The following is a 26,577-nucleotide window of genomic DNA, read 5'->3' as shown; positions in this document are numbered from 1 at the left end:
TGTCTTCTTTGGGAAAAATATCTATTTAGATCTTCTGCCAATTTTTATTTGAATTGTTTGTGATTGTTTTGCTATTGATTTGTATGAGTTCTTTATGTATTTTGGATATTAGCCCCTCCTTATCAAATATATGATTTGAAAATATTTTCTCCCATTCAGTAGGTTGCCTTTGCATTTTGTTAATGGTTTCCTTTGCTGTGCAGAGGAAATGAAAGTGGTTTGATGTCATCCCACTTGTCAATTTTTGCCTTTGTTACTTCTGTTTTTGATGTTGGATTTAAAAAATTATTGCTAAGACCTATGTCAGGAGCTGACCACCTATATTTTCATCCAGGAGTTTTATGGTTTCAGGTCTTATGTGAGGTGTCACCTCACACCTATTAGAATGGCTATTATTAAAAAAAAAGAAATAACAAGTGTTGGAGAGGATGTGGAGAAAAGGGAGCCCTTGTGCACTGTTGGTGGGAATGTAAATTGCTGCAGCCACTATGGAAAATAGTATGGAGGTTCCTCAGAAAATTAAAAATAGAACTACCATATGATCCAGGTATTCCACTTCTTTGTATTTATCTGAAGGAAGCTTGCAAAGATATATGCACCTCCACGTCCACTGCAGCATTATTTACAATGGTCAACACATGGAAAACAATGGAATATTATTCAGCCATAGAAAAGAATAAAATCTTGTCATTTATGACAACATGGGTGGACTAAAGGGCATTATCCTAAGTGAAATGTCAGACAAAGACAAATACCACAAGATCTCTCGCATATGAGAAATCCAAATCTAAAACAAACAAAACAAACAAACAAAAAAAAACAAATCATGTAGGACTGTAGTAGTATCTGCTACTGAGAAAAAAATCTGTGTATAGGTGGACCCCCACAGGTCAAAATTGTGTTGTTCAAGGGCCGACTGTAATCTCATAATCTAAATGTTAATAATGTTATCCAAAAAGATCTACTTATCAAAATTATATTGATATTTTTATTATAAAACTCATATTTATTCTTAAGCAAAAGTTCATCAATGTTTTTCATTGGGTTAGAATGATTGCTAATTTCAGATTATAACCGCTCATTTTTGTTCAGTAATATACAACCCAAATGCTGTATAGAAAATTGTAAGGATAAACAGAGTAATAAGCAATATTAAAAATAATATCAAAGAATATTAAGATAAAGACATTTTAAAAAATCAGCCTAAATTATGATTTACAGGCACATTAGATTATATTTTTAAAATTGGTTTAAAAAATTATGGAGACATAATGTAAAGCATGGTGACTATAGTTAATAGCACCAAATTGCATATTTGGAAGTTGTTAGAAGAGTAGATTTTGCTTTTCCTGTGGGAGCTGCCGGGTTGAGGGGAGCGTGGCCTTCTCCTCTCCCGCCATGGTGTGTGCTCGTCCACTGATATCAGTGTACTCTGAAAAGGGGGAGTCAGCTGGCAAAAATGTCACTTTGCCTGCTGTGTTCAAGGCTCCCATTCGACCAGATATTGTGAACTTTGTTCACATCAACTTGCGCAAAAACAACAGACAGCCCTATGCTGTCAGTGAATTAGCAGGTTATCAAACCAGTGCTGAGTCTTGGGGTACTGGCAGGCCTGTGGTTCGAATTCCCAGGGTTTGAGGTGGCGGCACTCACTGTTCTGGCCAGGGTGCTTTGGGAAATATGTGTCTTGGGGGTCGTATATTTGCGCCAACCAAGACCTGGCGACATTGGCACCGCAGACTGAATACAATGCGGAAGCGATATGCCATCTGCTCTGCGTTGGCTGCCTCATCTTTACCAGCGCTGGCCATGTCTAAAGGTCATCGTACAGAGGAAGTTCCTGAACCTCCTTTGGTAGTTGAAGATAAAGTTGAAGGCTACAAGAAGACCAAGGAGGCCGTTTTGCTTCAGAAGAACCTTAAGGCCAGGAATGATATCCAAAAAGGTCTACGGTTCGCAGCGAATGAGAGCTGGCAAAGGCAAAGTGAGACACCGTCGCCGTATCCAGCGCAGGGGACCCTGCATCGTCTATAATGAGGACAACGGTATCATCAAGGCCTTCAGAAACATCCCTGGAACTACTCTGCTTAATATAAGCAAACTGAACATTTTGAAACTTGCTCCTGGGGGGCATGTGCGACGCTCCTGCATTTGGACTGAAAGTGCTTTTCCGCAAGTTAGAGGAGCTGCATGGCACTTGGCGTAAAGCTGCTCCCCTCAAGAGTAACTACAACCTCCCCACGCACAAGATGCTCAATACAGACCTTAGCAGAATCTTGAAAAGCCCAGAGATCCAAAGAGTCCTGCAAGCACCACGCAAGAAGATTCATTGCAGAGTCCTGAAGAAGAATCCACTGAAAAACCTGAGAATCATGTTGAAGCTAAACCCATATGCAAAGACCATGCACCGGAACACCATTCTTCGCCAGGCCAAGAACCACAAAATCCGGATGGATAGGGCAGCAGCAGCACTAGAAGCCAAATCGGATGAGAAGGGGATTCCAGGCAAGGAGCCTGTGGTGGGAAAGAAAGGAAAGAAGGCTGTTTGCGTTAAGAAGCTGAAGAAGCGAAAGAAAGCTTTGGTGGGAAAGATGTCCCCAGTGACTAAGAAACAAGCAGCTGAAAAGAAGCCCGCTAAAAAGAAGCCTGCAGAAAAGAAACCCACCACAGAGGAAAAGAAGGCTGCAGCATAAACTTAAATTTGCTTATTCGGTAAAGGTCAAATCATTTTGGACAGCTAATTTTGAATAAAGACCTGATCAAAGAGAAGTGAGAAACATGAAAAAAAAAAAAAAGAGTAAGTCTTAAAAGTTCTCACACCAGAAAAACAAATGTTGTAACTGTATGATGACGCATGTCAACTAGACTTATTGTGGTGATCATTGCACCATGTATACAAATAGCAAATCATTATTTGTACACCTGGAACTAATATAATGTTATAGATCAATTATACCTCAATTAAAAAAAGTGAAAAAAAATTGGTTTAAAAATTGAAGAAAAAACTAACACAAAGCTGAAGTTATTTTAGATGATGTGTTTGTTAAATTTTTAACTGAAAACTTTAAATACATCCTAATTTCAATGTGTTCGTTAAATACTGAATCCTGACAGGTACTATTTTACTGTAAATATTTTTCCTTGGCCAAATATGTGTTTACCAGCTTGTACATCAGGCTCAATTCTATAATAGAGTCTCTTTTCAGATTAAAGAATGCAATGAGCTTTCTTAAGAGACTCAGCTTCTGCAGCCTTGCGGGTTTCACAGTTATAAACAGCTAGTGGTAGAGGGCACTGCTGTTTTAAATAATAGTGTTGTGGGTCACATTTTCAATTCTTTTGTTTGTTTTCTGACCAACAGCCTCACTTCTAAGTGGCCTGATCTAATTTCTTACAGATTATAAAAATCAATACAGGTTAACATGACTGATGCAAGAAACCAGAATGAAAAAAACTGAAGTTACCATATAAGTCTATAAACTGAGATTTACTTACAAATGTGCTGCCCTAATTCAATGCAGAAGGACTCGACGGATAAGACAGAGCAACACACTCTGCCACTGGATATTAAGTAATCGAGTAAAATGTTATTTCATTAGTCCTTTTACCTATTACTTAATTATGAATAAAGGTGACTTTTAAATTGTAAAAATTGGAAAATTATACATGATTTGTTAATTTAGCTTAACTTTTTTTTTAACATCTTTATTGGAGTATAATTGCTTTACAATGGTGTGTTAGTTTCTGCTGTATAACAAAGTGAATCAGCTATACATATACATATATCCCCATATCTCCTCCCTTTTGCATCTCCCTTAACTTTTGATCATCCCTTTATTTAAATCTACAGAATTAACTCCCCTTTCATATCATTCCCACCTTTGGACGATCAATATCATAATTTATGTTGTGGAGATAGTAAAACAACTTTTCTCTCTCATTACCTTATATTCTTTTTATTATTTACATTGTATTTTTACATTTTTTTCTCCCAGCTTTATTGAGGCTTAATACTTTATATTACCTGATTACCAGGCTTATTTAGGCCGGTTACGTGGAAGGATTTCGCCTAATCCCAAAGAACAAGGGTGAGGAGTGAGAGAAAATATTATGCACAGACATGTATGCAGAGCTCTTCCTGGAAGCAGAAGGGACTCATGCCTCCCCAGGGAAGTAGGGGAAATACCATCATTCAGCACGTGAACATCAAGACACACACAAAGCAAGTGTTGCGCGGAGCAAATGGAGCGACTTGAGGGATGGACCGCGATAAGGCTGCAGAAACTGAAGAGCACGCCACCCATTTTCCAAAAGAAATTTTCAAACTTCTTAATACATTTTTGCCTTAATCACCTTTAACTTCACAGTAAAATACCCTTGGAAAACATATCATTCATCTTTACATGTATTTATAGCTCAAATATGTATCCAGAATTTTCCATTAAGAATAATATACTATTCTTACTTTGCCTGAATTCACACAGGAGTGATTCTCTACAGAACTACACTTCATTTACTTTTTAAGTGTGTAACTCTGGAAATGATTTGAATATAATGAAAATGCTATTAAATACACTTTTGTTGAACAGAGTAATAAACCTCACTCACTTTAATAATCAGAATGTAACCCAGTCATTCATCTTCTTGGAGAACACTGCATGTCTGCTATAAAAGGTAACGGAGCTCTGAGTATGCCATTTCTCCTATTTTAATGTCAAACCAAAGCCAGGAAAGAATTATAAGGTATGACACATACATTGTTTGCTAAAACCAAACTCATAGCACTATATTTATGCCCTGGGTGCAAAAACCCTAAATGGATAGAAGGATAAGAGTGGCTTTATTTTACAACTTTACTGGTAAGAATTGCATAAAAGATATGTAAAAATGGTGGAAATTCTAAGACATCTTGGGGAATTATAAAGAAAAGTACATAAAATTATAGTGTGAGGAAGTTTGAGGAACACGTTTTGTGCTACTGAATGCTGGTAGGACTCTGATTGAAGGGTGGAACTCATTCAGGCCTCCTCAATTACAAAGTAATAGTTACTTTTCTTTTCCTTTTGTTTAAAGCTCCCATATGAATACGCTTGGGGGAAAGCATTATTCCTTTTAGAATACTACTGAGATTTGAAGATTCAATGGTTCAAAGAATGTGGGGTTTAATGCAAAAAAAAAAAAAAAGTATCTTTTAAAAAAGAACATGACTTGTCTATTCCACAGTCTAATCTTAATCTCTCCCCAGATAAAGCATATTCCTGTGTAATATTCTCTTAATATGAATACCATCATCTAGAAACATTCTCCATTAGAGTTAAGACTTCCTTAGCATCACATGGACTGATTGCTTTCATTTCAAAAATAATATAGTTAATTGCATTCTTATTTAAAAAAAAAAAAACCCTAAGTTTCTAAAACAACCTGGTTGCAGTCATGTTAGGTACTCCAGTGACCCTTAGTTATTACAAACATATTACGAATTATATGTAATTAGCTGCACTTACCTTCTGCACTGCTGCCCAGACCGGAAACTGCAGGATCAGCTTTGATTCCACTCAGTCTCAAACCCGTACGATTCTCTGTCTTAATTTGCATTCAGAACACCACTGCGTTTGACCTGGATTGTTTGGGAGGATCCATGACTTTAAGCTCTTTATACAGGTCATGCTCGAGGCACAAGACCACAAGACATGGTTTGAATTAAGACCAGGTTTGGGTTTGCTGAACACTGTAAGGCAGTGGCTTTCAACCTTGCCAAAACATTGGAAGCACCTGGGGAACTGTAAAAAACATGTTGATGCCTGCAGAGATGATGATTTAATTGGTCAGAGAGCATTGCAAAAGTTCCCCAGGTGATTCTACTGTGCAGTCAGGTTTGGGAACTACTTCTCTTAGCTGAGCATTGTCTTGCAGAGAGGAATGTAAGCACGACTGGATTTTGAGAAGGTATGTGGATGAGAGAGGAGAGAATCTGAAATTTTTGAGAGGCAAAGTTGTGATGATTAGTACAGGAAGATGAAATTTTTAGGGAAAATTAAAACAGATGTTGGAAAGGATCATCATGCAGTTACGCTGTACTGATGTGTCATATGGTGCTCTCTTCTATGTTCTCATACTCAGTAAATGCTCTGCAGTGTTGGTTACTTGGGGGATGGCTATATGTTGGCTGAGATAACGTTCTATCTCTACCAACCTACCACCCACAAGTCAGGGGGGGCCCTTGACAGTCCCTCCACATTCTATTTTAATTCCCTAGTTAACTGTCAGTCTCCTGCTTTAATTTGAATCTCTTTGAGAACGATTTTATCTTTTTCATCACTGTGAAACATTGTAGTGTGCCTGATAACTATCTAAAATTCAGCAAATGTTTGTTGAATGAATATTGAATAATGACGAAGTTGAATGAATAACTTAAGATTACTTTTGCAATTAGTTCAGTCTTTTTGGGCAAATAAACAAAATATTCCCACACAAATACTGACTTTTCTTCTTTCTTGCCTTAGAGTTTTAAATATTGATTCTCCTTTAAAGTCTCAGACGAACTCTTTCGAGACCCAGGACTCAGCTGGGGGCTCCTTTATCCCTTTAAAGAAGCTTCTGAAAGAGGTAATATGAAAAGTGACATCAAGGATAATAAATATACTGTGAATTCTAGGAGAGAGTTGCCTTGATAAAGCCTCTCAGACTTAAATAGCTCATCTTGGCTATTGAAGAGACATTACCTAAGACTACTTCTGCCCTTGGGAAGAACCATATGTATGATGTTAAAAGATTAGTGTGACAGTGCCAGCTTATCTGAGGAAAAATTCTCCTTCACAGCCAGCCAGGAAATATCCTTACTGAAATATAATCGAACAGCCCCAAATTCTGATTTGACAACAGGTATGCTTTGCTCTTCTACTTTGGGCGTACCCTGACTGTTCCAGCTGACTGTCTTCTATTCTATCCTAATATTCCCCGTTTTTACACTCTACCCTCTTTCTCATCACTCTCCCTCTGACATATTGATGAATTCTCCTAGTCATCTCTAGAACCCACATTAACCCTTCTAACAGATTATCGTTTCACCCTGTCCTAAATAAAGCCTTCTCTTTTGGGTGTCATGAGTTCCAGTAGTTCACCTTCTGCACTCCACTGTTGTCATCTATTGACCTGAAAGCTGCTCGCCTCCACCCACATTCAATGAAGACTTTGGCAACAACATTACTGTTCACAACAACACCTCTCATTTTCCTGGACCACTGTTGCTACTCAATTGTACTTTTGGTCCATAACAACTTTCATTTCCATCTCATGCTTTAGATAATCTCTGATCACAAACTCCTAGGCTTTAATCCCACTGAATTTATCCTTTGCCATAATTTGGAACTCCTTTCATAATTCTCTTCTGTCCCACTATTTTCTCCTACTGATGTAACTGGCTTTCTGTTGTATCATTTCAACAACTGTCTTGTTTTTATACTCAGTTGCCTCCATATTGTATCTTTCAGTTAGAACCAACCATTCCAACTCTACATTTGTCCACTCTCAATTGTCTGATACAGCAACCAGTAGCCACATGGTCTATTTGGCACATGAACTATGACAAATCTGAATTGAAATATGCTGTATGTGTGATACACACACCAGAATTCACTGACCTAGTGTAAAAAAAGAATGTAAAATCTCATTAATTACCTTGTTTGTGATAATCAATTCACAATGTGTATATATATATATATATATATATATATATATATATACATACCTATATATAAAATCATCATTTTGTACTCCTTAAATATATACAATTTTTACTTGTCTATCATACCTCAATAAAGCTGGAAAGAATTTTTTAAAATTACAAATATGGCTTGCATGTGTGGTCTGCATTATATTTCTGTTGAGCAATGCTGATTAACATGTGTCAAGGAACTTATGTCCTTCACTGTCAACTCCTGAGCATTGAACTTGGTGAGAGAAATCATACAAATAGGTGTATTTCTAACCTAAAGGGTCCACTTCTAGCCTAAAATGACCATCACTACTCCTCAGACAACCTTTAACTTGTCCCCAGAGAATGCGAGCCCTAAACTATCCCTCACAATTCATACAAATGCGTACTGAGTGCCGACCATGCCAGTCACCAGGTTAGGAGCTGAGGATGGAGCAGTGAACAGGAGATAAGAGTCCTTACTCTCACAGTGGAGTCGGAAAAAAACAAGGCGCATCAGGAAAATATGTAGTTTGTTACACAGATCGAGTAGCTCTAGGCTAAACTGAAAATGTGATTCAGGCAATTGGGATAGAAGATGTCAACCGAGGAACACTGCAGAACTTGTAGACAGTGTCCTGAAAAGGCCTCAGTGAGGATGTGGCACCTGGAGGAGTGAAGAAGCTGAGCTATGATTCTTGGGGAGGAGCCTTCCAGGGAGAGGGAACATCAAGGGCAAAGTCCCGGCTGAGAGTGGAGTACAGCTAGAGGCCTGGACAAAGGCCTCTGTGGCCGGAACCAGGGCGCCAAGGAGAGAGAAGCAGATGGCTCAGCGAGCTTCCGAGTGAGGATGGCTGTGGGGGGCAGAACACAGGCAGATCAAATAGGTCACCATGTGGACTTTGGCTTTTCTGTCAAATATTTGGAGGGTCTTGTCCAGAGGGGTCATGCGATCAGGCTTAATTTTAACATGACTCTGGATGCAGCACTGAGAAAAGAGAGAAGAGAGGTGAGGTTAAAAGCAGGTAGAATGGTTATGAGACAACTGCAATAATCCAGGTGAGAGGTGAGGGTGGTTTCCACCAGGCTGGTAGCAAAAGAAGTGAAGTGTCTTCTCAACAGAGGTAGTGAAAGCCTCTTGGCTGAAGCGCTTCTCTGTGTCCAGATAATTTACCTACACCCCAACTCAGCTTTCCCTTTTTCCTTTTGTCAGAGGAAGCGTGACCCCATCCCCTCATTCATTGTCTGGATCCAGTCCACTTCCTACCAACCACTGTTGTCTCTAACATCTTTCCCTATTGGTTCAATAACTAAACTTAAGAAAATGAGCACTCCCTCAAGCATTCACTCTCTCCCCACCTCATTGTCAGCTCTATTCTTTTTCCTCCTTTATAATTCCTGTCTCCGGAATCTCACCTCACCATTCATCTCTCTACTGCACAGTGGCTCTAGTTGCCACCACGACAGGAAAATCCTTTTGACCTTCTGATTTGGAACTTCTTAGATAATTTAAAGTCCTCATTTTATTGGACATCTTTGTGGCATTTGATAATACTGATTATTCTCTTTTGGAATTTGGACTTTCCTCTGTTTACATTTATGTTGCCACTGGTCTGTTAAACACGAGTGCATAATCATATTTTACTTAACTTTGGTCTCTAATATCATGTATATAATTCAATTTTATGTACCTGGAGCGCATAAACATATATATACATATACATAAACAAATATATAAATACAAATTTATATATAAAATGATATACATACATATATACTATTTATATATATAATGGTTAATTATATAAGAATATTTAATCTCAGTTTCTATAGAGACTACTCTTTTCTTTTGTTCTTTTATTTCTGTCATTGAAAGAATTCAGCCTTCTCAATGGGTCTGTGGTACCTGTCTCCCCAAAATTAATGGAATTGTTTCCCTTTGCTCATACATAAGTTTCAAAGACAGAGACCTCTCTGCTTTCAAGGAAAGAGGATCCAGGGTTTTAGTTGCTAATGATTTTGGTCTCTAGGCTTCAAGGTCTATTGCAAAATAAAAGGAGTTAGCTTTCCCCCCTGCTCTGTGTATGGGTAACAGAAGTTTTAAGTTAGGAGTCATAAGGCAGATTGGCAAGGGGGTAGGTGAGGGAGAAGCTGCCTGGGAAACGTTGGGTTAGTGGATCAAGAGACCCCACTGGGCACTGAGTGAGGGCCCAGAACAATGAATCTAAGTCCTGCAAACAGCCAACCGACACCAGCTTTCCTGTGATAGAGAGCCCCAAGACCTAAGCCTTTTTATCCTTAGGAGTATCTCACCAGTTGTCTGTGTAGTGGGATCTGGCCCTAGTCTGAATACCCCAGGTGGACCACACTTCAGTGCTCGGGATACGTGTCAGCGCTAAGTTTGGAAGGCAGCGGAGAGGCGGGACTGACATCAGGCACAGGGGTGCCTGGGGCTGTGGGTGTGGAGGGGAGGAGGCCCTGCTCTGAGGCCTGAGGGGCTTGAAGGGGGAGCTCTCACGGGTGCGCTGGTTACCGATGACAGTTCTGTCTGGATGGGCCTCTTCTCATCATCACTGTCCAGATTATGCCTACCTCACATTTCATGGATGTTTAGCTACAAATTCAAATGTATGGGTTCTCCATGGCATACGGATAACAGAAACTATTTTAATAAAGAGAATGTTTGCACATCATGGATTACAACAGATACTCAAATCACTTTATAAAAGAAAAAGGTTACCATGTTTCTAGTACTTGATATGAACTTAATTGGTTTTACTAATTTATCTAAAGAAAAAATAATGTGTCAAGCAGAAAGGGAGACTTTATCCAGGAAAGGCAGAATGGAAAGAATAAAACAAAAACAGCTAAAAAAGTCTGTGGTTTTTCATATACTCTGGGTGAGGAGACAACGCAAAGACTTAAGTATTTCTGTGCCACAGAGAAAAGCTTTCTATATAATGAAGACAGAAGCATGAGTTTTTCTCTGGATTTCTCTTTTTCTGCCACATTTTTCCCTGATGGCTACTGATCATTGTGTTTCCAGAGTGAAGAAGATGATAAAGCCAACGTGACTACGGGACTATCCTGATCCCTGTAAAATCCTCAGCACTTTTACTCACTGCTACTCTAAGTAACTATAAACTTACTTAATGTGACGCAACAGTTGGAAAAGAGAGACAGCTGTGGTATGCTGACACCGCAGAAGGCTTAAAACTACCATTCTTTCCAAGTCAAAAATCTAACCGATTGTTTTTGAAATTCCTACCGAGTTTATTTTTTTCTTTTTAATTTTAACCATGATTTTAAAATATAGATATTTCTTATGAAAACCAAGTTTCTTACCTCTTTTGAAAAATTGATCTCAATCTGTATCTCCACATGGCCACAACTGGCTGGAGTTGACTAGAATGTGGAAACCTGGTAACTTGAAAATCCAGGTAGATGAGCCTGGAACCTTTCTGTCTCTTGATGACTCCTTACTTACCAACCACTGTCAGGGTCAAATTCTGGTTTTAAAAAATATAAATGCCTGGGCCTCACCCCAAGGCTTTCTCACTTGGAATCAGGAATAGTTTAAGAACTCCCCCAGTAATTTTATTATGCAACCAGAGTTGAGACCCACTATTCTAGACCAGTATTTCTCAGCCTTAATGTGTATTTGAGTCAACTACAGAACTTGCTAAAATAAAGATCCGGATTCATCTGAGATTCTACATTTATAAAAAGCTCCCAGGTGATGCTGGGGCCCCAGCAGCATTCTCAACCTTACTTACTACTCACAAAATAGAAACTTCAAAATTTTCATGCTTAGTATTCAAATTCTGATAATTTCTCAGCATCAACAGAACTTTCCTCTGTTGACCCTAACACCTTTACACCTCTTTTCCTCCCCCAACTTAGATTCCACAGTCAGGCATCCTCATCGATGCTTTGCATTTTCTTCCTACTGTCCCTTCTTCTTGTTTACTCCTGGGAAAACTCCAGCCCTGATTACAGACAACACTTGCCCTGCAACTGAACAGCTGAACTCTCAATTGGAGGTAAACACTCAACCATGCAGATGATAGGCTTGGAAGTTGAGACTGCAAATCTCAAATGGACACTCAGAACAGCAAATCAATCCTGCTACTAACAGAATCACGCTCCCACTGTGAGCGGGAACTTTCAGCAAAGAAATACATACATCATAATTATAATCCACCTTCCCTCCTGCTATTATGTTAACCAGAGAAGCAGTGAGAACCAACAGAATGAGGCTGCATTCATGCCTACAGATAAGATACTTGCCTTTTTTTTCTTTTCTCTCCTGCCTTTCCTTTCAATGCCAGTGGAGCTGGAGCTTAGAAGAGGGAGGAGAGGGATCAGAGATCCAGACTCAACTCTCCACTCCCTTCCCACCACAGAGGCCCACACGCACACACACACCAACACACACTCTTGAGTCCGGAAGCTGGCACTTTGGAGAGAAGCCCTTTGACTTAGCTCTGTGGCTCCCAGTTTAAAATGAACATGACTGTGCCTCAAACACAAAGAAATAGGACTATAATAACAGATGCAGCTAAAAAGTTAAATAGTTTGGCAAAGGTACCACTAAGGAGTATGGGTTCACATAGCTCAGTAGAAGGGAAGCATAGTAATTGGGAAAATGTAGAGCTGTTTCCTACCGAGAGTCCTCAATTTACCAGTGACACTGGTAACTTTCATCTCTGCTTTGGCCACTGATTAGTCTTTTGATGGCTCACTAGTTGTACTGTTCACTAATTAGCCCCAGCATTGAATCTCTTTTCTTGGAACAGCACAACTTTATGCATCATTATTCCTCCCTTAAGTGAAAGAAAATTTTAAATGAAAATTAATATTACTGTGAATACATTATATTCCTCCATTACATTTTTTCTCAATCAGGAGAATATTTTTCCTTCTATTCATGTTGTCTGCTCATCCTGCTCATTAAATAGTAGGTTGTTAGATTCTTAATTATTTCAAATGTTGTAGTCTATTTACTCATTAATGTGCTCAGTCACAAATATTTATTGAATTCCATCTGCATGGTAGGCAGTTAGAATCAGTAATCAATTAAGCAAACTTTATCAAGGGCTTATAGTCTAAAATTTTCTCAGCTTTTCTTAAACTTGGTCTTATTGTTCCTAAAGTTGTATCCATTTTTTAAAAAATATATCAACTTTTCAATGCAAATTTTAAGAAAACAGAATTTCTTTCAAAGAGCTACATAGTTTTGTTACCTGAAAACTGGGTTCACCTCTTGGTGGTTGTTGAGCCAATAGACATAACCAAGCCAAAGTGTGGGAAGAGGAACGATTTATTACTTGCAGCAAGTGATGGAACTGAGCAGGACCCTGTGGGGCTCCTGGGCACAAAAGCCTTCCTGTGTCCCCCATTTCTTGATTACAGGAAATAGGCTTCATTCAGCCTCCATGACCCTCCCTGAGTTCCAATGGGCAGGTTCAAACAGTTGCTAATTAGGGAGGGGAGGGGATGTGGAGACCAGGGAGGAACAATCAAAAGAAACAACAGGGCAGCCTTGCGGCAGGGTCCAGGTTCCCCCTCATGGGATGCACACAACAATACCTTTGAGCTGTTTTGCGGATACTGAAACCCCAACCACGTGGGAGAAGTTAACTGACTGCTTCCCACCAGCACGTAGACCCCAGACTGGTTGAAACCAGAAGGTTGATGATGCTGACTCCCTATTATATTACCTCACCACCAACCAATCAGAACAATGTCCATGAGCTGACCACGCCCTGCTCCTTGAACACTCTAAGATGCCTCACTACCCCCTCCAGGTCAGGACACACAGTTTTGAGGGCACTAGTCCGCTGTGGCCCCCTTTGCCCGGCAAAGCAATAAAGCTATTCTTTCCTACTTCACCCAAAACTCTGTCTGCGAGATTTAATTTGGTGTCAGGGTACGGAAGCCCAAGTCGACTTCAGTAAGAACACTGGGGATCTTTCCCAAAGCAACGTTTCCCTGAACAGCAAAACTGGGGAAGTTTTAAGCTAAGGGTACATACATATTCATAAAGGGGCTTGAGCAGAGGAGAATTCATCATAGAATTGGGGCAAAGGTCAACAGAGTTCAAGCTTTAGTTGACTGAAGTCAGGATGGTCAACATCATCATTCCATCCTCCAACTGGGTGGGGACCTTAGTTCCTACAGAACTCAAAGGTATATTAACATTATGTATTTCCCTTGAGGAGCAACTAGGACTGTATCACTGCACTATGCTTCACTGCCTTTCCTTTGTTACCTTAAGATCATTAATTACCAAGGCCTGTTCAAGGGCAAGCATGGTGGCCAGGCTCAGGAACAAAATCGCTTAGTGCAAAACGGGTTCTCTTATGTCAAGAAAGCCATGCCTGGTTCTCTTTCTCCCACGACCCCCTAACCTATCTGCTTACAGTTTCTCTCCAATTTGTTTATAAAATAGAGATTAAAAAAATAATAATAAAGTGTGTTTCTTATCTTCCTTGGAGTTTAGCATTGAAAGCATACATCTATCTATCAAACACACTAAAGAATATGATATTCTTAGTTTTACTTTTGTTAAAAAAACAAATTTCAACCGAGTAAATTTGAAGATCTAATTGGTTTCATTAGGCAATTCATGAATCGGGCAGCAGTCCAATCTGGTAACTAGCAGGGTGCTCTGAGGGGTTGTACAAAATGGAAGGTTTTTATAGGAAGAAGGGTGGGGCAAGGGAGCTATTAACAAAAAGAAAAGAAAGGGTTATTTTTAGGCCAAGACATGGGGGAAATGGGGGGAAGGAATTGCAAGCATTTAATTGTGTAGATTTCTCTTCTCCCTGGGTGGGGAAGGAGAGGGTCACTCTGGCAGATTACCTCATTGGTGCTGACCGGAAAATTCCAGACTGGTTAATGAAGATTGCATTTCTGGTGAAGGCTGGAACTACAATTAGGTTAGGTGTTAAATCTAGTTTTGGTATCATTGGCTTTAGTGCAAGTGACACCATTTTGGGCCTGTGGTTTTTTTCTTTAATACTTTTGAACAGAGATGGACGTACCATGGAAATAAGGAAGCTTAAGTTGCAGGGCCCCTTACTTCCACTATCTCAGGATACTTATCGATGTATGCATGTGGTCATATACATTTATTTTTTTAATTTCAAAAATTATATACTTTAACTAAAATTATTTAAGATTGGTGTCTCCTTCCATTACGACATTCCTCCACAACACTTTTCCTATTTGGGATATCACTGGAAGGGACCGAAGGAATATGGGAAGGAAAACAGGCTGGGAGACCTACGATTTGAAAAAACGTTGTTGGGAAATTATCATTAAAATAAGAAAGAAACTGCAAACTCCTGAATTGAAGGTACATGTGAATATTACATTTATTTAGTAAAGACCTGAGAGAAAATGTAGACTAAAATTAATGAAATGCAAAACAAAATAATAAATTTAAATAATTCTGACACTGAGGTGCTAATTGTAATGAAAATTGATTTCAGATCACACCAATAACAGTAACTCATACAAAGGAAGCAATAAATTTTGAATACAAATAATTCATAGGCTTTTGAATTGTTTGATAATCCAATTAATGAAGTGGGATGAATCATATAAACATGTTGGAAAAATATTTAAATTTCTTGCTAATGTGTCATGAAATACTGATATGGACACAGATGACATAAAAATCACAATATAGCATGAAAACCAGGACATTAGTGACAAATTATGACTAGTGACTTTTATCAGTTCAAACAGTATTTAAGATGAGGTATTGCAGAAGGAAAATTGAGGTGCCCTGAAATCCTACATCTTAACATTTATTTCTCACAGTTTTGGAGGTTGGGGAGTCCATGTTCAAGGAGCTGGCAAATTCAGTGTCTAATGAGGGCCTGTTCCCTCTTCCCGATCCACAGTAGAAAGAACGAGAGAGCTCCCCGGTGTCTCTTCTTCTAAGGACACTAATCCCGTCTATGAGGGCCCTGTCCTCATGATCTAATCACCTTCCAAAGTGATTAGATCCTCCTAATATGATCACAAAGTGATTGTATTGGGGGTTAGGATTTCAACACATAAATTTTAGGGGGACACAAATATTCCATCCCTAACAGTACCTAATGAATGAAATAAACAGAGTCTTGTGATAGAGAATAACAAGAGAAAGGAATGCTGTTTTAGGTAAGGTGATAAGAAAACCTCCCTAAGAATGAGAACTAAATGTTACACCTGAATGATGAAAAGGAGGCAGCTATGAAAAAAATCCCAGGAAGAAATCCATGCAGAGGAAAGAGCAAATACAAAGTCTATAACAATATTTGGTGTTACACGTTTTATGCCTACTTCTTAATAAACTTGCCACCTCCTTTCTTATTTGGTTTTAATTAAACAGATTTTTATAATATTCCCTCTGTCTGATTGAGTATGTTTCATGAAAGATACTTAAATGTGTTGAGGAGTACCAGCTGCACAACCAGTTTTGCTCACCATCTATGCTTCAATGAATAAGGCTCAAAAGACCCCTGGAATCCTGTTTAAAATGAGCTTCCATGCAACTCGATATTTGTATTGAATTAATTATGAGGAAACAACATGTGATGACACCTGACAACTAATTGCATCACTAGCGAAGGAAGAGTCCTTGTTAGGGCTGAGACAAGATGATTCGTGACCTCAGTGCTTATTGAAGAAATGTTATACTTGACAGCTTGCTGAAGCAGCTCTTTGAAAAGTAATGCAGCAATTCATCACCTTCATAATTGATAACATTATCCTATAAAATGATTTCATTTAAGGACAAAAAAACAAAAGATACCATTTGGAAGGATGTAATGAAATTGAACAACCAAAGAAATTTGAAATAGAAAAGCACACTGTGAGAATAATAGTCTGCATGAAGTCTATTAATATGCACTTTGTCTTGGTCATAGGGTCAGATTAAGATCACAGGAGTCAGTCTGTCTAAGTTAAAACTCCTGTTCTTTCACTTACTAACTCTTTAACCTTGCACATCCATTTAAACTTTTTGTACCTCAGTTTCTCAACAATGAAATGATAACAATAATATTTACCTCATATGTTCATTGTAATCATGTAACACAGAGTTTTGCAAGTAATAGCTACTACAATCATTATTATTTGGACTGATTTTTTGAAATATTAAATTTCCTAATTTTTTAGCTAATTGTGTGGAGTTTCACACAACTCCAATAAGTGGAGATAAACAATCTGCTGGTGATTTGGTAAAACATTATGCCTTCAGGCTATGGTGTTAATTATGATCTCTTTCCTTTCCTTTGGTTACATATAAGTCTATATATAGAAATCTAAAGATTTAGAGTATACTAAATGCAATGCTATTAATCTTAAATATAAAATAATGATAAATCCCATATCTTCCACTGAAAATGAATTTCAGTGAACTGAGATAGCTGAAATTTACCACCTTAATACAGCACTCCTCCTGTGGTAATTCTTGGTGATGTAAAAAAATTCATATATGATCCTTCCAATATCTTGGGACCTCTCAAACATCTAACCTCCTCCCCTTCCATGATCTTCAACCTCAAATCATAGCTTACACCGTGTCATTATCAGTAACTGCAAGGGCATCCCACTCTCTAGTTACCCTCAACTCATATTCCAGAGCTTTCCTGGTCTCCCCAAGTACCAGCCAGAAAAATTCATTATATACAATGGAAATGTAAACGAGGTTAAGTAAACACTTTAGAAATCATATTGTTTTGGAGAAAGTAACAATATCTCTAATTAATTAATATATTAAAGTATTAGGCATCAAATAACTGAAAAAATTGAAATAAAATTGGAAATCTGAACTGCAAACTTTTTTAGGTCTACAATTAAAGCATGGGCTTTGTACTTTTTATCTTGGCTTTCTTCTACATGCTTTATTTTCAGGAAATAATTGCAAATTTCACAAGCAAAAGATAATAATTGAAAACATTATAGACTGCTCTAACTGGACTTCTGGCCCAGGTAGAATATTAAACCAGAAGTTCAACAGGCATTGACTGTGTGCCCAAATGTATTTCCAAAGACAATTAAAAACAATTAGTTACTATTTTTCTATTTTCTTCTTCCTTATTGAATATTCTAAGTTATTAATCATTCCTCTGAGTACAGACCAAATGTCATCATTTATGGTCTACTTGCTTATATCCAAGTAGACAGTCACTCAGGTGACATTTGGTGTGTACAGGAACATATTATGGGAACTCAGCCAATGAATTTAGGACCAAAATCACAGACAAAATCTAACAAGATGAAGTTTGCTAAAGGCAGTACTATTGTTGACTATCGTCCTCATTATTATGGAAAATAATTGAGTTCACATAAGGTAGACAATCTATTTTGAATACCTGTTTATTTTTCAGTTCATCGTTTATGCAAGAAATGTATATTGATAGCATTTCTGACCTTCCATAAAGACGGATACAACTTTCACAAGCAAAAACAGAATTAAAAAGGAAAGAGGAGCAGTCTAAAAACCTTTGTTATGAATAAACATATCTATTTCCTGGAATCTCTCCTTGTAACACACTCTTTCTCAAACCAAGGACAAGGTGAGGTTTAAGGCTGAACCCACATCACTCTCAGTAGTGGGGAAAGAAGAGACCTAGCTTTGTGATAATAACAATAAACACTGTCAAGTGTTGAAGACACATCAAGAACGTTACAGTCATCGGAATAGACAAGCCATCAGAGCTTCTGGCAAACTCACAATGTTGTAGAGACAAATTTTTGAGTTTGGGAAGGACAAGGAACCCCAAACTCGAGGGTTCAATCCCAGAGAGAATGGAGATATAGAGAAATGAATCTGACATTCCAGTTTTCCGCTGGATGCATATGCCAATTTCTTAAGCTGCATAGGGCCAAGAAATAAAAAAGGTAAGTTCAAAGCCTCTAAAAAGCAAAGTTTTTTTATCAGTCTTATAGTGCTAGGAAGACAAAAGTTGGAAATAGGATCTGCCAAAATGGAAAGAATCTAGAATATGCCAGCTCTCAGTGGGGAACCTCTAAACTGTAGTGGGATAAATCAGAAGGACAATCTTACAAAAACTGTACTCAAGCTTAAATGAGCTTAGTTTCTGCTCTACTCAAAAAATAATAGACTAAACTCACTCTAGAGAAAAATAACATTATCAAATTCTCAAAAACATTCCATAAGTAGTATCCAGCTACAGTGGGTTGAATTGTGTACCCCCAAATTAAAATGATCAAGTCCTAACTCTGGTACCTGTGAATGTGACCTTCTTTGTAAATATGGTCTTTGCAGATGTAATCAAGCTGCGATGACATCACACTAGATTCAATTGGGACCTTATCCAATGACGAGTGTCCTTATAAGAAGAGAAAAGGACACACAGAAAAACACACACATAGGAGAAAACAATGTGATGATGGAGTCAGAGATTGGAGTAAAGCAGCTAAAAGCCAAGGAATGCCAAGGATCACCAGTAGCCACCAGAAGCTGGAAGACACAAGGAATGATTCTTCTCTAGAGCCTTCAGAGAGGACATACCCCGGCAGACACCTTGATTTCAGACTCCTGGCTCTCAGAACTGTGAGAAAATTAATTTTTATTATTTTTGGCCATCCGCTTTGTGGTACTTTTTTATAGTAGCCATAGGAAATAAATACATCAGCATTCAATTATACATTACCAGGAATTTTAAGAGACAGACGTAGAGAAAATCAACAGTGGATTCAAAGCAACAAATGACGGTTATTACAATTAGCACAATAACAACGAAACATATCTTCAAGAAAATATATAAGATTTTGGAAACTTTTTTCAGCTAATTAAAGTTTATGAAAAGGTTAAGATGAAAGTCTAGAAATTAAAAAAATATATATATGGAAAAAATTATGATTCAGATAAATAATTTGAACAGCACATTGGAATCAACTGAAGAGAAAATTAGTAAACCATTAGAAAGACTGGTAGAAAATATTCAGTCTGAATAATGGAATGTCAAAGGAATGAAAATACAGAAAGTACAGAAAAATATATGAAATGGTGAAAAAGCCTAACAGTTGTATAACAGGAGTCCCAGGAAAGTAGGAGAGAAAAAATGAAGCAGATAAATATTTGAAAAGAAAACAGTTAATAATTTTCTAAAACCAATGAGAAACATCTCTCTGTTTCTTCAGGAAACTCTTTGAACACCAATAGGGTACATAAAAAGGAAACCACCCTAGATTTTCATATCATAATGAAACAAAATCTGACAACAAAAATAGTATCTTAAAAGAAGTCAGATAATAAGGGTATATTCTTAAAAGGAGCAACAGTAAGAAAGAAGACTAAATTTCTTTAATGAAAACGATGGAGGAATACACGTATTGAAATTCAGAGTTCAATGCATACAAAAGGAATAGTTGAATAGCAAAGATTTATGTATTTGCCCCAAGAACTTAGAAAAAGAACAGAACATCAAACTCAGAGAAAGTAAAAGAAAAGCATACTGATAAAACCAGATAATGATAAAAACAGAAATCAATGAAAGAGATAATAAATACACAATGAAGAGAATCAGGCAAACCAAATATTTTTTGGGGGAAAGAACTAAAATTTATAAATTATTGCAAGATTAATCAAGAAAAAAGAAACAAAAGTAGGAGGAATAAAAAAGAGACAATAGCAAAGATTCTATGGATTTTAAGAAGTTCAAAAGATGATATTATAAGCAACTATGGCCAATAAATATTAACTTTTTCAAGAAAATAAAATTGCAAACATTTTTTAACCTTGGAACAGGCAAAGATTTTTTTTAAAAAACTGATGTAAAATAAAGGAAAACATAGATCAATTGGGCTACACTGAAACTAAGAATTTCTGTTCATTAAAAGACATACCATTACAATTATGAAGAAGAAGCGACAGAGTGGAGGAGGAGATTTACAATATTTATATCTGACAAAGAACCTGTATCTGAAATACAAAAAGAACTTCTACAAATGAATAAGAACAGCAAAGAAATTCCAAGTTTTAAAAATAGGCAAAAATCTTGAGTACCCACTTTACAAAATAGAACATACATATTATTAATAAATATATAAAGATCTGTTCAGACTTTTAAGTCATTAAAAAATACAAATCAAAACCACAACATGATCCCACTAATGTGATAACCACCACAGCAGCAAAAGGAAGAAGGCTGACAATCAAGATCGAAGGAATGTGAATGAAGAGCAATTGAAAAGCTCAAACAGCAGTGTTTTACTCTTGCTCATATCACTTTAAAAAATGCTTTGTCCTGTACTCTGATGCAGCAATTTCCCTTACTAGGTAAATACCCATCAGAATTGTTTCCATAGTTTATCAAACACTGCTATCCATAACAACAATAATAATAATAAAAACGTCAACCAAATGTTCATAGAATAGAGAAGGATATATTACAACAAAATACCATACAGCACTAAGAATGAATGAACAGTTGCTATACTCACATCAAATTTGAATCTCACAATGTTGAATGGATGAAGACACACATATACTGAATTATTCAATTTATTAAAAAAAATCCCAAAGAGAAGCAAAAATTCTATATGTTAGAATTCAAGATAATGGTTATTTTCACGTGTGGCTTACTTACTGGGAGAGGTTATGAGTTGGGGTTTCTGAGGCACAAATCATATTCTATTTCATGATGTAAATGCTCATTACATTTTTTGCTTTCTTTTTTAAAATTTATTGTTTTGTGTACTTTTCTGTATATTTCAAAAAAAACTTGTTTAATAAATAAAAATGTTAGAACCCATAATCAAGGGTGAGGTGGGCGGTGGAAGTCAAATCACTTGGGCTTTAGAGTCTGATAGGTTTGGGTTTGAATACTGGCAGTGCAATTTCTGGTCTCTGTGGCCTTGGAAAAATTACTTAACACCCCTGAGTACTCAATTTAATAATATTAAAAAATAAATAATAATACTTTTTAGACATAAATTGCCTTCCTCGGTAACAGAATGTACATTGTGTTGTGGACGACAATGTGCCTATCTTTTAAAAGAAACAAGCAAACATGCAAAAAATAAAACTATTTTTCATTGTGTATCACTGAAAATATTTTAAATTTATTCTCTATGGCCAGCGCAACTACAGTAAAATTATGAGATACTAAATTGAATAATTCATGGCTTTTTCTCATATGGAACTCACAAGCTCTTAGGGAAAACAGAGAAAAACTATGTTTCATTTAAAAATGTAAGTTCCATGACAACAGGAATCAAGTTTTTGTCTTATTCACTCCCTTAGTCTCCTGGCCCAGCATGAAAATGTTTACTGCAGTAAGTAACCATCACTAAGTATTTGTGAATTCAACGAATGAACATGAAAGTAAAGTGCTATCATAGAAGACCTCATATGTTACAGTGGGAGAATGAAGAACTGTGTGCACCTATATCTAGGAGTGTTGGAAGACTACACAGCAGGGAGAAAATTAATTTAGAGCTTAAAAGATAAGTAGGCATACATCAGCCTGGCTTGGTGGGAGAGGAAATTGAGAGAAGTGTAGCAAAGCAGTAGAAGGCATTCTTAGCAAAGAAGACATAAAGTACTGAGTTCTTTTTTTCCTGTTAAACAGAACAGAAAATCAGAAGAAGTTAAAGGAAAAATAATGAAAGAAGCAGTGTTTCTACAGCAGTCTAAAGTCTCTTTAAGTTCTCCCTACAGCTGTGATGCACTGGGTTGCCAATTTTGGTGACTACCTTGGCCTCTTATTCTGGGTAACTTCCAAGACCAGTTGCTTTCCAGATATCTCTGCTAGGTTACTTTGTTCCTTATTTTTCCTGGGTTCTGTAATGTCATTGAATAACTAATGTGATCAATTCATTTAAATCACTGTAATAACCACTTATTTCTAATTTCTGAGATAGTATTTCAATGCCATACAATATTTAAATGAGTAGATCTTTAAAGGAATGGAAAATTTGAGGATTCTAACCTCTATGGGAGATATTTTGGGACATATATGACTTTTTCCAGTGGACTCAGACTTTCTTTTTTTTTTTTTCTTTTACTTTATTGATATATAACGGACATATAAAGTTGTGATATATTTAAAGTGTACAACATGATGATTATACACACACACACACACACACACACACACACACACACACACACACATTGTGAAAAGATTCCCGTGATCAAGTTAACACATCCATTACCTCACATATTAACTTTTGTGTTTTGTTTTGTTTTGTTGAGAAAGGTTAAGTTCTACTCTCTTAGCAAATTTCAGTTATACAAAACAGTATTTTCAACTAAAGTCACCATTTGATCTCAGGCCTTATTCATCTTACAACTGAAAGTTTGTACCCTTTTACCAACCTCTCCACATTTCCACTACCCCCAGGCCCTTGCAACCAAAGCTCTACTCTCTGTTCCTGTGAGTTCAACATTTCTTGTTTTTTACAGATTCCACATAAAGTTACACCTTGCAGTATTCTATCTGGCATATTTTACTTTAAAAATGCTCACCAAATTCATTCATGTTGTTGCAAACTGAAGGATTTCCTTCTTTTTTAAGGATGAATCCCACATTTTCTTTATCCGTCCATCCACAAATGGACACTTAAGTTGTTTCCATACTCAGTTACTGAGAATAACGCTGCAGTGAACATAGGAGTAGGTATCTCTTTGAAGTCCTGATTTTGTCCCTTTTGGATACATACCCAGAATTGGGATTGCTGGGTCATATGGCAGTGTTTGTTGTTTGTTTGTTTTGAGGCGCCTCCCTGCTGTTTTTCATAGTGGCTGCACCAGTTTACATTCTCACCAATAGTACACAGGGTTCCCTTTCTCCACATCTTTGCCAGCATTTATCACTTGTCTTTTTGTTGATAGCCATCCTAGCAGGTGTGAAGTGATATCCCTTTGTGGTTTTGATTTGCATTTCCTTTTTTTTTTTTTGACCCCTCCGTGTAGCTTGCGGGATCTTAGTTCGGACCAGGGATTGAACCCATGCCCTTGGCAGTGAAAGTGTGAGTCCTAAACCCTGGACCGCCAGGGAATTCCCTGATTTGCATTTCCTGATGATTAGTGATGAGCACCTTTTCATATAACTGTTGGCCATCTGTATGTCTTCTTTGAAAAAATGTTTATTCAGGACCTTTGCCCATTTTTAAACTGGGTTATTTGTTATTTTGCTATTGAGTTGTGTGAGTTCCTCGTATATTTGGATATTGACCTTTTATCTGATATGTGGTTCTCAAATATTTTTTCCATTCTGTAGGCTGTCTTTACATTTTTGTGTGTGTGTGTGGTACACGGGCCTCTTACCGTTGTGGCCTCTCCCGTTGCGGAGCACAGGCTCCAGACGCGCAGGCTCAGCTGCCATGGCTCAAGGGCCCAGCCGTTCCGCGGCATGTGGGATCTTCCTGGACCGGGGCACGAACCCGGGTCCCCTGCATCGGCAGGCGGACACTCAACCACTGCGCCACCAGAGAAGCCCCTGTCTTTACATTTTGTTGACTGTTTCTTTTACTGCGCAGAAGCTTTTTAGTTTGATGTAGCCCCACTTGTTTACTTTTGTTAGGCTTCATTTCTTAGCTTTACTGTTACGTCCTATGTTACGTCTTGCCTGATATCCGGGCACAGATGCTACTCCTTGATACTGAGCTGCTCCTCTGTGTAACAGTTCCACAAATGACGTTTGCTTCTCTGTACTTCAGCAAGCTGATAGAGACCAATGTTTATTCCCTTTTTTGTATCCTTTGTGCTCAACAGCGTTCTTAGTAATCAGAAGTCACACAATAAATATTTGTTGAATGAATAAATGTATACAAAATAGGCAGTGTCTATCTTAAAGGAGGTGACCTGGTAATAATCTAGAGTTTCTCCAAATAGGCAGTTTGCTTTAAATGTACATAAGCTTGTTCTGAACTTGAGTTTTCTAGCAGATTTAAGGATTCAATTTTCTGGTATGAAATCACCTTCTAGGCAGAAGATTTTAATTTTTCATTGTTAATTTCTGATTGTGATTTTCTACTCCCCATAGAGCTTGCCTATGACACCAGCTGAGCTGGTGGCTGACTCAGGCCTCAGGCAGCAAGAGGGCTTTGTGAGGATATGACCCAGGGCAGAAGGTCTGTGGTATCAATGTCCTTGGTTAATCCATTGATCAACAAACTCAAAGACTCTGGAAGGAGAGTATGACCCAAAGGAGACACTCATTTCTCAGCAGCATCTACAGGGCAATGGTGAAAAGAAACAGTAAATATACCATTGCCGTGCTTAAATATTAATAATGAATACATTGCTGCATCAGGCACTGTTGTTTGGCTTCTAAAGCCCATTTCATCCCTCTATCTTTACAGCAATCTTATAGTTTGGGTGAGATTGACCCTTCCCTTCACTGCAAGTAAGGGCCTAACTGACATAAAACATATAATATAATCTCACTCTTCTTACCCAGCAAATGGTTCTACTGGGCAGACCAAAGCCACCGATCACATCATGATAGTCCCCTGGCCACAGCCATGGGTTCCCATCATGGAAAAACAATCAGAAAGTTTAAAGCAGTATTGACAGAACTATAACTTCACTTTTGACATCACCAAAATGATTTTTAAAGTACATGTATAATACAATGGAAGCTTTTCTGTCATAAGGAGTGTGTAATTTACTGAAAGACTCCTGCTTTTCATCTGTTTGTTTTGATTGAGTTACCATTCTGTATATTATACAGTCTCAGTGGTAGTGATGTTTCCAGTGGGATAAAAATCAGTTCTGTGGGAGTGAAAAACGTAGATATGACAATAGTGTGTGGACCCCAAAGCACACTACCTAAACAGATGTACAGTATATTGTGGTACCAAATTTCACGAGGTAAGGCCATTAGAGAAAAAGGTGTATCTTAGAAGACTACGAAGAGGAGTGGTAGTAAGAAAAAAACGGTTGAGAAACATTTCTATGGATTATTTATGGTAAAATACAAATTCTCTAATAGATTATGTTTGCATCTTCTCAGAGCCTACTTCACACTCTTAGGTGGTATATGCAAGCTAATTTTATTAGTTCAAGCAGTCCTCTAACTGGGAGGTCAAATCTATAGGAAGTAAGTTGTAAGACTGTGATGTGTCTCCAAACTAATTAGATGTGCTCTGGGAATGTCCTCACCTCAGTGGTGGGCCCAGCAGCCAGGAGCAGAGCTCCCTGAGAAGAGAGCTGGTATGGAGGTAACAAGGGCTAAATGAACTCAAGTGTCAGACTGGCTGGCTCTCCTAGGCAAAGAGGAAAGGGGAAGAGAGGAGAGAACAGAGGGAAGAGGAGAGGAGGGGGAGAAAGATCCAGTGAGAGAGAAGTCACAGTGTTTTGAACCTAACCTCAGAAGTGACGCGCTGTCACTTTTGCATATTCCATTCCTTATAAGCAATCGAAATAACTCAAGGGCTTGAACACCAGGCCCCCAGAATCGCCGGGCTCCCTCTAGAGGCTGCCTACCACAGGCCTGCCACTGACCTTCACAGTCAGAGCCCAGCTCCGCTTAGCAGGTCCTTCTTCAAACCTGCCCTCTCACTCTCTCCACACCTGCCTGACTCTCTCGGTGCCTTCTAGCCTCTGGGCCTCCTGCCGCAGTACCACTGTTCCTATCGCGTCCTGAAAGCCCCTCCCTTCCTCCTTTGTACACTGAACTCTTACTCATCTTTTGGATTTTACATTTATTCCATTATTTCCTATTTTTCCTAATTGCACCTTAGGTCCTTGGATAGGGTTGCCAGATAAAATGTAAGATGCCCAGTTAAATCTGAGCTTCAGATAAAGCATGCATAATTTCTTTTTAGTATAAGAATATTCCAAATATTTCAAGAGACATACTTACGCTAAAATATTATATGTTCTTTACCTGGAATTCAGATTT

General features: G+C 37.9%; 1 pseudogene; it reads left to right on the top strand.

The window, feature by feature from the left end:
• Positions 1–1,363: 1,363 nt before the first annotated feature.
• On the top strand, positions 1,364–2,693 carry LOC132436657 (large ribosomal subunit protein uL4 pseudogene; annotated as a pseudogene).
• Positions 2,694–26,577: the final 23,884 nt, after the last annotated feature.

Source organism: Delphinus delphis, chromosome 13 (genome assembly GCF_949987515.2).
Source record: "Delphinus delphis chromosome 13, mDelDel1.2, whole genome shotgun sequence".
NCBI classification, from domain to species: Eukaryota; Metazoa; Chordata; class Mammalia; order Artiodactyla; family Delphinidae; genus Delphinus; species Delphinus delphis.
The sequence above is the reverse complement of the archived record's forward strand: the minus strand, read 5'-3'. Positions and strand labels throughout refer to the sequence as shown.